At 42.3% G+C, this 16,397-nt stretch overlaps 1 protein-coding gene and 1 non-coding gene across 4 annotated transcripts in view; one reads left to right on the top strand and one right to left on the bottom strand.

Annotated features, from left to right (window-relative positions):
- The first annotated feature begins 2,351 nt into the window (after window positions 1-2,351).
- ACVR1B (activin A receptor type 1B) overlaps window positions 2,352-16,397 on the top strand; it is a 34,590-nt gene continuing 20,544 nt past the window's right edge. For 2 of the 3 annotated variants that reach the window (XR_010025009.1, XM_063115526.1), the window contains exon 1: window positions 2,352-2,413. The gene's annotated coding sequence lies outside the window, so the exon portion shown is untranslated. Of the gene's footprint in view, window positions 2,414-3,658; window positions 3,716-16,397 lie in introns of those variants that run through there. The other variant, XM_063115527.1, reaches the window with a different exon arrangement.
- TRNAI-GAU (transfer RNA isoleucine (anticodon GAU)) lies at window positions 6,268-6,341 on the bottom strand. Its single transcript has one exon. It is a non-coding gene; the product is annotated as a tRNA-Ile (tRNA).

Here is a 16,397-nt window from a genome sequence, read left to right as displayed (position 1 = left end):
CTGGTTCCCTGGTCTGTATATTTAGGTATGTGGCTGACCTAACTGTCTAGGGACCTCTGCTCTTGCAGTCACAGTGGCAGCACTTAGCAAGGTGTGAGGAAGGACAGCTCCTTCCCCCATGGCCTCAGAGATGTGCTCCTAGAGGCCAGCTTTCCCTTCCTAACCACAGAGGTTGATGAATGTATTGGGTTGGATAGTGTCCCTCCTAAATTCGTGTCCACCTGGAACCTGTGAATGTGATCTTGCTTGGAAATAGGATATTTGCAGATGTAATCAAGATTACTTGAACACATACTGGATTAGGGTGGGCCCTAATCCAATGACTGATGTCCTAAAAAGAGAGATACAGACACAGAGGGAAGACAACCACGTGAAAAGGAAGGCAGGGATTGGAGTTATGCTTCCACAAGACAAAGAACACCAAGGATTCTGGGAAGCACCAGAAACTAGAAGAGGCAAGGAAGGATCCTTCCTCAGCGTCTCTGGAGACAGCATGGCCCTGCCAACACCATGGTTTCAGATTTCTAGCTTCGAGAACTGTGAGAGAATGAATTTCTGTTATTTTAAGTTACCCAGTTTCTGGTACTTTGATACAGCAACCCTTGGAAACTAATACAGTTACCTAGTGCTTTTGTCAACAACAGCTGGGAGACCTAAGGATGGATAGAACATAGTTTGGGAGACCAGTTAGATGGACTGGGGTGTGGGGGGAGGGGGAGGATGAGGGAGAGCAGAATAAAAGTAAGGTATTTACTTATCCAGCTACATTGACCAACTTGTAGACAGTGACTCTGTGTAACTTTGCATGTGTGTGTTTGTGTGTGCACCGTGTCTGGGGAGTGTGACTGCACTCTTGTTTTTTCTGTATATGAATGAGGATAAGAGTTCTTCAGGCTGGTGACAATTTATAAGCTGAGGATTCTGTCTGAGAAACTTTTCCCCCCACCAGTTGGTCGTCTTCTCAGATGATGAAACAGTGCTTAGAGAGGTTCAAACCTTGCCCAAGTTTTCTCATCCAGTTAGTAAGAGAAATTGAATTCAGACCCAGAACCCTCTGGCTCCAAAGATCCTGCCCTCTTCATGATGTCAAGCTCTTTCTCAAGCTAAAGAAAAGTGAACTCTTTTTTAAAAGACATGGGGTGATTTGGTTTACCTTTTATAAGCATTCCCCCCGCTGAATTTGAAAGTAATGTTTATCTGGAAACTATTACTGAAACGTTTAAAGAAAAAGTAAAAAATTATTCCTGGCAATAAATTCTGATAATATTGGGTAGTACCCTTCTAGTATTTTTTCCATGCAAATACATATTTTCAACAAGATTGAATAACACGGTCTACAGTTTTGTATTTTTCTTTTCCATTTAACGTTATCTCACTAACATTTTCTTCATGTCATTAGTTTTTGTAAACGTGATTTTTAATTACTAAATAATGTTCCATCATATAGATGGGCCATAATTAAATTAACAGTTTTCTATTATTGCCTACTTAGTTTCCAGCTTTTTACAGTGATATATATGCAAGTTAACATTTTTCATAAGTATTCGTCCTCTTCGCTTACTATTTCTTGAAGACATAGACGATAATACCGGATAAATGGGCACGAATATTTGAAGGCATTTGATATATAATGCCAAATTTCTTACCGAAAGGGTTCCACCTACCAGCCAAATGAGAGTGCCCCGCACACAGCACCCTCACCGAGATTGAGTATCATCATTAAAAAGCCTTGCTATGTTTTGAAAAGCAGCATGCCATGCATGATTCGATCACACAGGTTGCTGTGTGTCCAGAGGATTGCAGAGGGCAAGACCCGGCAGGGAAACCAGTTAGGAGCCGGTTGCGATGATTCCGGTGGGATGTGGCAGGGACTTGACGCTAGGCAGCAGGGCTGGAGGAACGGGAACACGCACGGGACTCGTAGAATAGTCGATGGGGGCGGGGGATCGGTGCCGATAAGATAATTTTCCGCCGCCTGGGGTGAAGGAGAGGGAGGAGGCTGCCCGTCCGGCTCGGGCCTCCCCCGCGCCTAGCTCGGCATCCATCCGAGAGGTTGGCCGAGGAGCGAGCCCCTCCCACCCCTTTAACACTGCCCTTTAAGGCGGGCGCACGCGCGCACCCCGGCCCCGCCCTTCGGGGGCGCGCGCGCGGCGGCGGCGGCGGCGGCGCCGGCTCTGCCGGGAGCGCACGTGCCGGAGCCGGGCGGAGGAGAGGGAGGCGGGAGCGGGGCCACGGGAGGAGGGAGGCGCCGGGGGCGCGCGCGCGCGCGCTGGGCGCTGCTGGGCTGCGGCGGCGGCGGCGGCGGCGGCGGCGGCGGTTACTATGGCGGAGTCGGCCCGAGCCTCCTCCTTCTTTCCCCTTGTTGTCCTCCTGCTCGCCGGCAGCGGCGGGTCCGGGCCCCGGGGAATCCAGGGTGAGTCCCGGGGCGGGGGGGCGGGGGCCGGGATGGAGAGGGCCGGGCGAGGGCGAGGCCTGGACCCGCGGCCCCTGGGCAACAGCGCGCCCCCTCCCCACGCGCACAATATGGCTGGGCGGGGGGCGCGGAGGAGTCGGGGTGACCCTCAGTCGGCTTTCCCCCTACCTCCGAGGCGCGGCCGCCGAGCCGCGACTGAGCTCACGCCGGGCTCCTGAGGACCCGAGCTCTCTTCCAGGCGGAATTGGATTTGGGGAGCTCTCGGGGGTCGCGCTCCCAGCACCCGCACGTTCCACAGAGGTGCATGGTTTCTGCCCTTCAGCATGTCCAGGGTCGGGGGGCTTTAATTTCTCCCTCCAGATGCTCCTGGGGGCGCCTTTTCTCCCGCCAAGATTGTGGGGTTCGGAAGATGTGGTCTTTGCTTCTCCGTGGTATCCTTGCGCACCTTAGACTATAGGGGAACGGGGTCTCTAACCTTTCCTTCAGATCCTGCTCTTGGGGTGTCTCTTCTCCTGCCTCCCTAATATTCCGGGAAAGGGTGCGACAATTCCCCTTCGCCCAGTCCCTTGGGTTCATGGGGTAAACCCCCACACCCAGTACACATGCCCTGTGGAAGCTATTTGGAGGAAGTGGGACGAACAGGCCCCTAAACCTTTTTGGAGCTTGGCTTTGGAAGCTCTCTAACCCTGTGAAACCTAGTTCCCCAACGGTTAATCTGAATCTAGGTGTATTTGCTTTCCTCCTCGCCTCCCCCACCCCACCCCAGGGGGCCCATTCAGTTAATCACTTTGTGGATGCCTTTCAGGTGAAATCCTAGAACCTGCCTCCAACCCTCAAGATTATTTAAAGATCCCACCACTAGACCATCTCCCTGGCCCTTGGACTGTACTTATTTACCTTCCCACACAATCTCTCTTCCCAGCCCTCACCCCCAGCTGCCCCAACCTCACACACCCCTTACCTTCCAACCCCCACCCTTCCCACTTTCTGTGGACACTCCACTGGATGTGTTGTTTATGAAGCTTTGGGGGCAGAGAGGAGCAGATGAAACCCTAAAATATTTAAGAGAGTTGTCTCAAGTGTGTTTTGGCATTGGGGTAGCAGAAGAAGGTTATATTTGGCAGTTATATTGAAATGATTATTGACCCACAGATGGATCTGGGAGAGACGATCAGGATTGTATTCGCTCCCGATGTACAAAGCCTGCTGCTTTGACTTTTCAGCAGCCCCTAACCTTCCAGCAATGGGAGATCACGTGTGTGTTCTGTGGCTCTCTTCTCCACTAAAAATAATGATTCTCAGGTGGGTTCAGGCTTCTTTAATAAATCGAACAATCAAGAAAAGACACCATGCCACTTTGGAGTCTCAAAAGCAAGTTCATTATCTCCGGCTTTGGTATTTGTTCCCAGTGTCGCCTGTGCGTAAGGTCTTTGTTCACTGGCTAATGCTTCTGTTAAGCACCTCGTGTGTGTTTTTCTGTCTGGCTACTCTGTGGCATAGGTAACTGTGCCGTGGGGTCTGATAGAAATGGTGAAGGTGTAGGAACGGAGCCTGATGTTTGTGGTGAGATAATGATTTTCATGAATAAGGATGCTTGCCGGGCCTTATGGGCCATGTTTTTGGAATGTGTAACATAATGTTCTCTAGTGGGTAGTAAAAATAAGGAGACTCAACCTTCGGGTTTGTCATTTTATGTGTGTATGAATAAATCTTTAATTCCTCACATAGGAATTTTTATCCTGCTCATAATAAATCCAAGATTTTTTAACAGTCATTTCCCTGCTGATTTGATGTAGCATCTTGTGGGGTTTTTCTTGTTGTGAGCCTAGTTAAGAATGTTTAATTGATAATTCAACTGATTCTGAATGGAGCATTTTTTGTAACCTTCCTAAAATGGATATTTGTTGGGGTGAGGGTGGGTGGGTATAATAGGGAATTAGTTTCTTTTTTTGGTAAATTGGAAATTAGGTTGTGTCCAGCAAACATTCTCTAAGGCCTTTAAACTTCTTGGCCAGACACTCCAGTTTTTTCCCGGATACATCTAGTTGCCAATAGTGCATGCTACAGAGACCACTGTTGCAAAAGGCTTAAAGTAAAACGTCAGTTCTGGGAAAATAGAGGTTATGAGATAACAAGAAGTTGATATTTTTTTTCTCCCTGCATTTCCTATATAGTGCTCCCCTATGTGGGCTGGAGGAGTGACAGAGCCAGGCAGCTCTGTTGCCTGGTATTTGGACATGATATGAGGGCAGTAAGGGATAGGTGTTTTCTATTAATTAATGAATTAACTCGGACTTAGTAAAAGGCCAGTGATAAGGAGAATGAGTTTCAGGTTAGAAACAGTATCCATTTGATATGTGTACCATGTTTTAAGGCCTAGTTTTTGAATTTTCACTGTTGGGGGGTGGGGAAGGGGAGGGAGGGGGGATTGGAGAGAGGTTGGGTGGGGGACGCCGGGAATAATTGCAGTTTGAGGTGGTGGGCATGCTGATGGTATTGATCTGCTCACCACATCTTGGACACAGTATCTTGGGCACAGGTGCTGATGGTCAGCTCTGTGCCCCATGAATATGTATAACCAATAAAAATTTTAAAAAATGTAAAATTGAGTTAGCAAAAGAACATGACATTCATATCTTAAGACAAAAGCAACAAGAGAGACATTTGAGGTTCTGATAGGAACGTTTTGAATTTCTGAACCTACTAAAAATCTCATTTCAAGCCAAGTCTTGTACTTTTGTTGAGTGGACATGGATTTGAAGTGCAGTGGAAGTGAGCTCTTGTAGAGGAAAAGAGAATCTGTGATGAGTTTTGTTAAAACAGCTCCTGGAACAGAAGTGATAAAACATATTAAAATGGCTACTCTGGTTAAAGGTTAGAGCCAGATGGAGGGAGGAGGCTGGTTGTCATCCCCAGAGCTTTGCTCCCTTACAGGTTGTCCTTGAACAAGTAACTTAACCTTTCTGTGACTGCCTCAGTTTTCCCTCTGTAAAGAAATATTCTGTCACTCTTATTGGGACATTTGTGAGACTGACTTACTGATAGCCAGTTGGCAGGGAGGTATTTTTAGACACAGTTTCTGACTTCAGTGAATAAGCAATGTTGGGTTACTTTTTATCTTGTGGGGCAGAATAACATACTCTGTGATTGATAGACTCACCACATGTCACAGTGTGGTTAATTTCTTCTTATTCGTGCTTTTTTGTAGACCTGTTTCAGATTTCCTCAAGTTACTTTCTGTCTTTGGCAGGCTTGTAGGCCGGGCAGCATACCTGTGCTAATCAAAGACAGTCTGAAGGGAGTGACCTGCTTTAGGCTTTATTGGTTTGGCAACGTTTTAATTCTTATGCAACTCTGGATATGTTTATGGCACTATGTAAATGTTACATAAGAACATGGAGGCTGAGAGGTGGCCAGAATGGTGACTGTGAACACAGGAAGGTTAGACTGAGGACTTCATCGGAAAGGACCTTGGGAATTTACAGTCAGCACAGGAAGAGGCTGCTTTATTTTCCTCTAAAAACCTTTTTAGATGATTGTGTCTTTCAGGTGGACTCCTGTGTTATAAATAGGTTTATTCTCCATCGGTGAGCTAATTGTAACCTTGCTACCAAAATATGAATCAGTAAATGATGAGATATGCAGCTTCTTTCAGCATGTCCCATGGAAGCTGCTTGTTGCATTTTGGAGCATGAGTTGAATTGCATTGCAGTCTGTTCTTATAAGAACTCAGGAGGACAGGGTGTTGAGGTGGAATGGAATTCACAGTTCGTGGTGCTTTAGTCATCTTTATTTTATTTTTGAAGGTTAAATTAAAATACCAAAGGGGCTCTTTTTGTTTTTTTTTTGGCGGCTGGCTGGTAGGAGGATCGAACCCCGGACCTTGGTATTATCAGCACCATGCTCTAACCAACTGAGCTAACCAGCCAGCCCCTCTTTTGTTATAATATTGAAATCTTTGTTTACTGTTCAATTTTTGCTTGGAGCAGCAGTGAACATTAATTTGGGAATCCTGCCCCTTTGTCTTGAGTTCTTGTGTTACTTGACTGTTGTTGTAGGAGTTGATCTAAGAGGTTCTTATCTTGTTTTTAAAAATCCTGGAGTCCTCTTTTTCATCAGTTCCTCTGATGCCATACATGCTGCAGGCATCTCTAGCTCCGCCGGCAGTCCCACCTGGACTGGGAATGCATTCTCTTACTCTGCAGGCATTGCCTCATGGCCAGGTTTGAATACCTGCTCTTGGTTTTTGCTCTTCTCAGTTTTTCTGTGTCATGCATGGTTTAACCTGAGCTTGGGCTTCAGAGGCATCATCTCTGCTCTTGTCTATTCTCTCTGCCTGCTGGCTTCTCCATCATGGAAAAATGGAATGCCAAGCAAAAATACAATTTCGGAGAGTATCTGTCTTTCCCTTACTCTGTAGCATTGCCAGAGTTTGGTTTAGCTGTGAAGTTTCCATCTCAGGCAATCTTATCTGCTCTCTAGGTTTTAGAAACTGCCACTTTTCAGGCAACCCTGGTCATTTTTTGGGTTTTCTTCTCACTTCACCCAGTCTTAAGCCTGCATTTGTCTTGCTAGATATTTTGAATTTAACAATGAAAGTCACTGCCTTTCTCTTTAAAGTATCGTGTCACCCCTAGTATTTCACAATTACATATAAAGAGATTTCTTTATTCGTTTGGTTGGGTGTGTGTCTGGAACAGTTTTTGGCATGGGGAAATAAGTTAAACAAAAGTCCCTAAATTTCTACTGTTATGGAACTTATAATAAATAAGTAAACAATTATCAGTCATGAGTGCTGTGAAGAAAAGCAGATAAGAAGATGTGCTATAGTGCGGCTGGAGCTCCCATTTCACCTCTCTCAGCCTCACTGTTTCCTCTGTAATGTGAGCTAATATAGTCAAGTCTCATTGTTTGTGGTGGTTATGTTCTATAAAGTTGCTGCTGACACTGAATTAGTGAATACTGAAGCATTGCTCCTAGGGGATATATGGGGTTAGGTTCCTTTGAGCCTCTCGTCGCAATGTTTTCATCAACTGATCAATACATAACCTTGTGTTATGTGTTTCTGTTTAAAGACACCTTATTTGATACATATTGTTGATTCATTAACATTGAACTCAACTAACAACAGCACTATAACTCATGCCTGAACCAAGCTTATCCTTTTTGTCTGCCCACCCTTTTCTCCCCCAGGATCAGTAGCTATTGAGCAATTTTTTTCTATCTTTTACCAAGCCGAATGCTGAGAGGGATACCGAGGAAAGAATCTGTCCTTGCCCTTTAGAAGTTTATACACAGATTGACTTTTCTTCTGTTAATGTTGAAACTACACTAACTATGAAGAGCTCAGTGGGAGCTCTTCTCATTCACTGGGATGACAGTAGTAATAAAAGCATCTGATTTACTGATTGCTTACTGTATACTCAAGCATTATGCTAAGCACTTGTATTCGATCATTTACTCTGTACAGCTATTCTCTGAGGTGCTCTTATCCCCGTTTTACAGATGGAAAAACTGGAGCACAGGAGGTTAAGCAGTGGGTGCAAGATCTGTCTCACTCCAAAGCATGTGCTGTAAATACTGTACTGTATGCTATGATGACTATAAAAGTGATTTTCTTTTTTTTTTTTTTTTAAAAGATGACCGGTAAGGGGATCTTAACCCTTGACTTGGTGTTGTGAGCACCACGCTCAGCCAGTGAGCGAACCGGCCATCCGTATATGGGATCCGAACCCGGGGCCTTGGTGTTCTCAGCACCGCACTCTCCCGAGTGAGCCACGGGCCGGCCCTATAAAAGTGATTTTCTAACCAGGCTCTCTGTTACAACCTCCTGTTTGTCCCCTATCCTACTGCCGGATTTAACTTTGTAAAGTGCACGTTGTCTGTCTGATGGTTCACTGCTTTTATGTGGCTTCTAGGATCCACTACAGACCCCTTAGCTTGGCATCACGATCAGTCTGATCTGGAGCTGGTCTTCCTTCCTGCCCTTGTCTCTGGTTGGAATCTTGGCATTGTTATTGCGTCTGTCAATTTGCTGTGGACCTAATATGCCTTGTTTTTTTGTTTGGTTTTTTTCCTTTTTTTCACAGCTGGCTGGTACAGGGATCAAACCTGCTCTAACCAACTGAGCTAACCGGCCAGCCCCTGTGCCTTTTATTTTTCATGGCCCTTTGCCTTTCCTGTTCCTTCTCTCTGGAATGCTTTCCTCCTGTCTTGTCTTCCTGTCTAAACCCAACATCTCCCAGTGTGGTACCTTTGTCCTCCTGTGTTCCCCCAGTCAGTGATTCCGTCCACTCTGCTCTTCCCCTTGGTTGTCTGCTTCTGCCACTCTGCCATCCTCCACCCACCAAAAGTTGATGCTAGGATGACTTATTCTTTAAAATGGCTTTGGTCTGTGACACAGCCTTGCATATTTTAAGTACTTAATAAATTTGTTTAATTGAATTCATTCTTTTCCATCCTCTCAGTAAAATCCTAGGTAAATAATTCCAGTTCTGTCCTGGTGTGATTTTATTATCTCCTTGTATATGTAGCTCCTTGTACATATAGTTTTTTTATCCAGTCACTGAAAAATGGTGTGAACATTTCTGAGTTACTTGGAACATCATAATTTCTTTTCCTGCCTCACCTTTTCATCTCTGTTTATTCTATCACCTACCCGCTTTATTCCAGCTAAATGAACTTGATCTCAACCTCATTAGTTTTATTCTCAGTCTTGGCTGATTTTTATCCCTCCTATATTGTCCCAATTGCCTGAAACAATCATTCCTATCTCTCTTCTCACTCAAAACCGTGACATACACTGTCTCCTTTCTACTCATCCATAGTATAGTAAATAGGTTAGGAAGAAAATAGTGGTGATAGATATCCTCCCCTGCCATAATGAGCCAGAAGTATGTCTATTTAAATATAACAAAGAAAACATTGATTTTACATGTCCATTACAAACTATAAGGAAAGGAGAAATACCAAATTTCTGGTAGATAGCTGAGTCTGTACACTTAGGTCCTAGGAACACTGGACACACTTCCTCATAATGACACCACTCATTCTAGTTTTTCTTTGACATTCTCCTGGGCAGCAGGTGGGCCCTTGCTAGATGTTCAGGTATTTACAGTCAGCCATAAATTAAGTTGCAATGACAGGTCTCCTTAGCATAAACATCAAACAGCTCCTTTGAGTGAGAACAAAGCTTTCATTCTCTAGACCTGAGGCTTAAGGTTGAACTTGTTGAAACAGCTCTCTAGGGTTGGGTTTGTCTCCAAGTAGAATGTCAGAAAGGCAAGTTTGTAGAATGGATGTAGTGTGGAGCCGGCTTTTCAAACACCTTTCTCTTATGCAAACCTCGTTCTGAGACCTTTTCCCAGAGTGGAATGAAATGCCAAGCTTATCAAGTGTCTTATTGTTAAATCTGGGTTTTTTGGCTCCCCGCTTCATACAAATAGCTTCCTTTAAATCAGTTATTTTTTCCTAAGTGCTTTTTACCAGTACATTTTTTGTTTTTTTTTCTAGATACCAGCAACTACACATGTAAAATTTGACATAGTTATAGCTCTTGGGTACTTGAAAGCTTTTTGTTTTGTTTTAATGTATTTTAAAATCTAATTTTGATGATTGCGAAAAGTGAAATGTAACATCATTTTTACAAGTAGCATGTGGTTGCTTTACTGCAGCAAGATTTTTCTACTTAGGCTAGTTAGAACTTTGGCTGCTAGTACGTTATCAGTTCCCAGTTCTGCCTGCCAACACTTTTCTCTCCCAGGAGAACCAAATATTACCTTTATTTTGTGACAGTTTAGTGCCAGGCACTTCCATTTTCTAACCTGATCAAGATTTTTATAAACATTCTGGCAGTTGTCTAGATCAGTATCTATTGAACAATTTTTTTGTATCTTTTGAAACAGTGAAACCCTTTTTAAAAAGAAAATGTAGAAATGTATATGAAACCAGTGAAAGCTGAGCAACTCTGGCAGACCCCCCTCCCATCCCTTAAATTATTAGACTAAGATATATTAAGTACAGTGCTGTTTGCCAGGCACTGTGCTAGATATAAGTAAGGACACTGGTTCCCACCTTGTGGAGTTCAGAGTTTCCTGAGATGTTGTGGAGAGCCTAGGGATTCAGGAAGAACACAGTTTGAAAAACACTGTGTACTCTAGTTTTTGTTTTTGTTTTTTTTTCCCCTGTGCACGTATTTGGTTTTTTTGTTCTCGTAGTTGTGGTTATTTTATGCATATTATTTTGCAAATATGGACTTATGGTAGTTTTTAATTGTGGTAAAATATATATAACAGAAAATTTACCATTTTAACCATTTAAAAGTGGCGTTAAGTACCTTCATAATGTTGTGCAAGCCATGTATGTAGTTCCAGAACTTTTTCATTATCCCAAAAGAAAACCCTGTACCCATTAAGCTGTCACTTTCCCCCCATCCCAAACTCCTGACAACTGCTAACCTGCTTTCTGGATATTTCACATAAATGAGATCATATAATATGTGGCTTCTTTCACTTATAATGTTTTCAAGGTTCATCCATATTGTAGCATGTATTGATAGTTTATTTCTTTTTATGGCTGAATAATATTCCATCATATGAATATACCACATTTTGTTTATCCGTTCAGTATTTGATGGACACTTAAATTGTTTCTACCTTTTGACTGTTGTAAATAGTGCTGCTATGGATATTCATTTACAAGTTTTTGTTTGAACACTTGTTTTCAATTCCTTTTTGTATATACCTAGGATTAGAATTCCTGGGTTATATGGTAATTCTATGTTTGACTTACTGAGGAACCATCAATCATTTCTCCACAGCAGCTGCACCATTTTACATCCTTATCAGCAACATACAAGGGTTCGGGTTTCTCTAATCTTCACCAACACTTGCTATTTTTCATTTTCTTATGGTCTTCCTAGTGGGTGCAAAGTGGTATTTCATTGTGGTTTTGGTATGCAGTGGAATTTGAAATGCATTTGAGATGATGTTGAACATCTTTTCATGTGCTTGTTGGCCATTTGTATATAACTTCGGAGAAATGTCTGTTCAAGTCCTTTGCCTAGTTTTTAACTGGGTTTTTGTTGCTGTTGAGTTGTGAGAGTTCTTTACATATTCTGGATTCTAAGCCCATTATCAGATATATGACTTGCAAATATTTTCTCATTCTGTGGGTTGTCTTTTCACTGTCTTGATATTGTCCTTTGATGCACAGAAGTTGTTAATTTTGATGAAGTCCAGTATATCTATTTTTCTTTTGTGCTTTTAATGTCATATCTAACGGACCATTGCCAAATCAAAGGTCGTGAAGATTTACCCCTGTTTTCTTCTAAGAGTTTTATAAGTTTTAGACTATAAGTTTTAGCTCAAATATTTAGGTCTTTGATCTATTTTGAGTTAATTTTTGTGCATGGTGTGAAGAGTCTGACTTCATTCTTTTGCAAGTGGATATCCAGTTGTTTTGTACCATTTGTTCTCCCATCCAAGTACTAACCAGGCCCGACCCTGCTTAGCTTCCGAGATCAGACGAGATCGGGCGCGTTCAGGGTGGTATGGCCGTAGACTTGTACCATTTGTTGAAGAGACTTTTCTTCTCCCTGAAAGTTCTAGGCACTCTTGTTGAAAATCACTTGATCACATATGCATGGGTTTATTTCTGGACAGTCAGTTATGTTCCGTTGATCTATATGTCTGTACTTAGGCTGGTACCACACAGTTTGATAATTATAGTTTTGTAGTAAGTTCGAAATTGGGAAGTGTGAGTCTCCAAAGTCAGAGAACTTTGTTCTTTTTCTTTCCCCCCAAGATTGTTTTGGCTATCCAGGCTCATTTGCAATTCCATATGAATTTTAGGATCAGTTTTTCCTTTTCTGCAAAAAAGGCCATTGGGGCTGGCTGGTTAACTCATGGTACTCATAACACCATGGTCAAGGGTTCTGATTCCTGGACCAGCCAGCCACCACAAAAAAAGGGGGGGGGGGAGGCTATTGGGATTTTGATACAGATTGCTTTGAATCTCATTTCTTATACAATTTATATATAATATATAATCATATTTAACTAGTATATATTATGTATAACTTAACTAATTTGTGTTGGTGGACAAGTTGGGCTCTCAACTTTTCATTACCCAATTTGCAAAAAAATTCCTCTTAAAAATATATTAGTAGAGCTAGAAAACCCTGGAGGAATATACATCAAACATGTAATAGTAAATATTTTCAGGGCAGGAATCAAGAGGGCTCTCAATCTCTACATTATATATTTCTATGGTGTTTGAAAAAAATTTTTTAACAAGGAAATATGTATTACTTTTGTAAGCGGAAAGAAAAAAAACCTAGTAAAGTACATAAAACCCCCCAAAACCTGGTATACAATATTCATAATAGCATATGTAACATTTACAGTGATTGGACCTCCCTACCGAGAAGAATTCCCCAAAATGAAATATTAGAATTGGAAAGCTCAGTAGAAAGTGAGGACAACCAGTAGGTTGGAGATGTTAGACTATAGACCTTTGGCGAGGGTGGGGCCTCATTAAAGTGCATGAGGTAGGAATTTTACTAGATAAAGATAGTACCGTGTGAGATCTTTTCCTTATGTGGTATAGTTGGGCTAGGAGAGGGATGAGATGCAGACCACCAGAATAATGAGATTGGAAAAGCCACAGAATGGTCAGACATTAGAGACTGTAGACTTTATCCAAACACGAACAAGAGAGGAACATAGTTTTGGTTGAAAACCCATCCTTAGGATAGGTGGTCTTAGAACTACAAAGGAAATACACTGACTCTGATCTTGAGTACGAATGGAATCTAGTGCAGAAGTAATTGCATGTAGTTTTGGAAGAGGGATTTCCTAGTGTTTCCTAGACTAAAAATACATGTGTGCCAAAGACTGTCTGTAATGGTGGTGGTTTTGCAGGAAGGGAGTATTGAGGGGGACAGAATTCCTACTCAGGGCCCAAAAGTAGAGAAAAAATCTCTAAAAAAAAAAAAAAAAAATTGAGAGTGAGAACTAACATGACAAAAAGAGATAGCTGAAAATTATGTGCCTGGTGAGGTGTAAGTATTCATCACTTGGGAGTATTCTAGCCAAAAATTTGAACCTGAATCAGATCAAGCCTCTAGATCTAACTATTAGCTTATACAAAATACAGAGGAGAGAGGAACATGTTAAATGACACCACAGGGAGTCAGTCAGCAAAATCTGGAACATGGGAAACTATAGGACAAACAGCCTGGTTTGTTCAACAGATAATTTGCAAGGAAAAAAATAACAGAGTAAGGGGGAAATCTATAGATTAAAAAAGATGTAAGAGACCTCTCAGCTAGTGAAAGGACCATATTTGGATTCGGATTTGAACAAACCAACTGTTAAAATGTTTTTTTGAGGTAATAGAGGGCTTTTGAACATTTACTGAATATTTAATGATATGAAAGCTAACGTCAATTATTTTACATATGATAATGAAATTGTGGGAATCTGGGCAATTTAAAATATAACTTGTAGAATATTCCAGTATCAATAATGAAAAACTAAATGTTTTTAAAAACATTAAAGGTTGGGGGAACATGCTAGAAAATCAATGGCTGAGAATCATGGGAATATTTAACATTCAGCTGTGCACTTAACTGTATAGGCACTTTGTTAAGAGCTTTATATGCTGATTATCTTATTTCTCAGAGCTATCCTATGAAGTAGACTCTGTTATGACCATTTTATAATTAGGCAGCTAAGGCCAGTGAGCTTAAGAAAGCTTACCCAGTGTTGCTCAGCTAACAAGTGATGGAGCCAACATTCAACTGAGGCTGTCTGACCTAGAACCTGTTAATCACTATATTTATATCTCCTTAAAGGTGTTCTCGATAGTAGAGGAGATAGCAGAGAAACTGAAAGAATTATTTCTTCCATTTTGTTGAGACGTATACTAGGGAAATACCCTGAAATTCTTTTAAAGTGAACAAGCTGTAGATGTTAGATACCCTTCAGGGTGGTTAAAGGATTATAGTCTTGTGTTCATAGCTGTTTGCAGTAAATTTTACTTTATTTTGAATTTAAATAGTGATAAATGTATGGGATGTTTTAGACCTAATTAAAGAAGCAGGTCTTTGTGGCAAATTGTATTTCCGAAATGACTGGAGCTGCATATCCCATCTCAACGTGTTTTTCTTACAGTACAACTTTGACACTCCTCTTGCCAACAGGGGTGGGGGGGGGTCTCTCCCTGCCCCCCCTTGAATTTGGGTGGAGGCTTGACTACTTCGGCCTGTAGCTGAAGTACATGGTGGACATGATCTCTGTGACTCTAAAGCTAGGCCATTAAAAAAATAGTTTCTGCCTGGTTCACTCCTTTTGGGACCTTGCTCCAGGGAAGCCAGCTATCATGCTGTGGCCTAAGTTAGCCCATGCAAAGGGCTACTTGGAGCAGACCGTGTAAAGAAGAACCAAGGCCCCCATCCAACAGCCAGCATCAACCGCCAGATGTGAGCATGAATGAGCCTTCAGGTGACGGCAGCCCCCAGCCTTGGAGTCTTCTGTCTGAAGGTCAAGGCACTGCGGAGCAGACAAGCTTTCCCTGCTGTGCCCTGCCCAAATTTCTGCCCCACACAATCCATGTGCAGAACAAATGGTTGTTTTATGCCACAAAGTTCTGGGGTAACTTGTTACACAGCCACAGTAACTGGAACAATATTCTTTTTTCCTCCCATCTTGAAGGACTTTAATGTTGTCATAAATGGCCATTTTTTGAGCACATATTTAGTTTGGACCTAGTAGAATTCAACCCTGGAAATGCAAAGGTGAGTGAAACACAGTCTATTTCTTTAAATGTCATCTCAGCCAGAAGACTGTTTGATTGATCTGTTACTCCTGACTGTAAAGAGATTTCCAGAGAAACCCTGGTTGCTATGCTGCTGGGACCTATAATAAGAGTTAGGGCCACTGAACCCAAGAAAACATTATTATTCACTTGAGGGAAGGTGACAGTATGGTTTCTCTAAGGCCCAGGCACTTTTAGGAGGAATTTTTTTAGGAGGTAAATATGTGTATGAATAAAGAGAAACTAAAAGACTTAAACTAGACTTTCAAAGACCTTAATAAGGTCTGTACAAGGGGTTATTTTAAAATCACAACAGAATTAAAGGAATTTACACTGTGTAAAAAGAACTGTCTTGAAAAATAAAGTGGGGATAAAGCACCACTTCTGTAATGCTGGTAGAGTCGCGATATGAAGTAAGGAGGTCATAGTGCAACCTTGAGGGTTTCAGTGGCACTGTTATCTCAGGCCAGGACATACCAGCTCCCTGGAGGTAAACTGCAGGAAGACAGGGTGAGGCTCTCTGGTCAGAAAACCAGCTGAGTGAACTTGATGTTGTGCGGGTATGATGCATTTGGGGTAATGTGAATAATATTTGCAGGATGATAAGTCTAATCCTCCTGAAGATGTTCCTAGTGCAGTTGTGGCCCTGGAAGGCTAGGAGTGCAGGACTCTGTCAGAAAGGACGTTGCTGAATGTTGTGTAGTGTAGTGGAAAAAATACTGGGCTTAGAGTCTAGAGACTTGAATGGGAGATGTGGCTCCATCATTTACTAAGTTTGCCACTGTGAGCCCTTTAACTTCTCTGTGGCTTTACTATCCATAGTGTGGGACAGCTGCACCTGCCTCATACTGAGTTCCAGTGGGGATCACGTGAGAGAATGAATGTGAAAACTCTTGGTAAAATAACACAACAGATCTATGCAGTGTTTTCTTATGGGAAACAAAACTGAAACATCATACCATGAAACAAAACTGGTGTCTCTGATCCTGAAGTCAGAGTTTGTAGAGTTGTGGTCTTTGTTCTATCCTGAGGAAACTGTAGGAGGTTTAGATAAGGTCCAAGGAAGAATAATTAAAATAATCAAGGTTCTTTTCAATCTGACCTGTCTGATGGATGCTCTCATCTGCAAGCATGAGGGCTGAGAGAGAGTTTATGACAAAGTTAT

Source organism: Cynocephalus volans, chromosome 12, assembly GCF_027409185.1.
Source record: "Cynocephalus volans isolate mCynVol1 chromosome 12, mCynVol1.pri, whole genome shotgun sequence".
NCBI lineage: Eukaryota > Metazoa > Chordata > Mammalia > Dermoptera > Cynocephalidae > Cynocephalus > Cynocephalus volans.
This window is presented reverse-complemented; position numbering and strand designations above follow the sequence as displayed.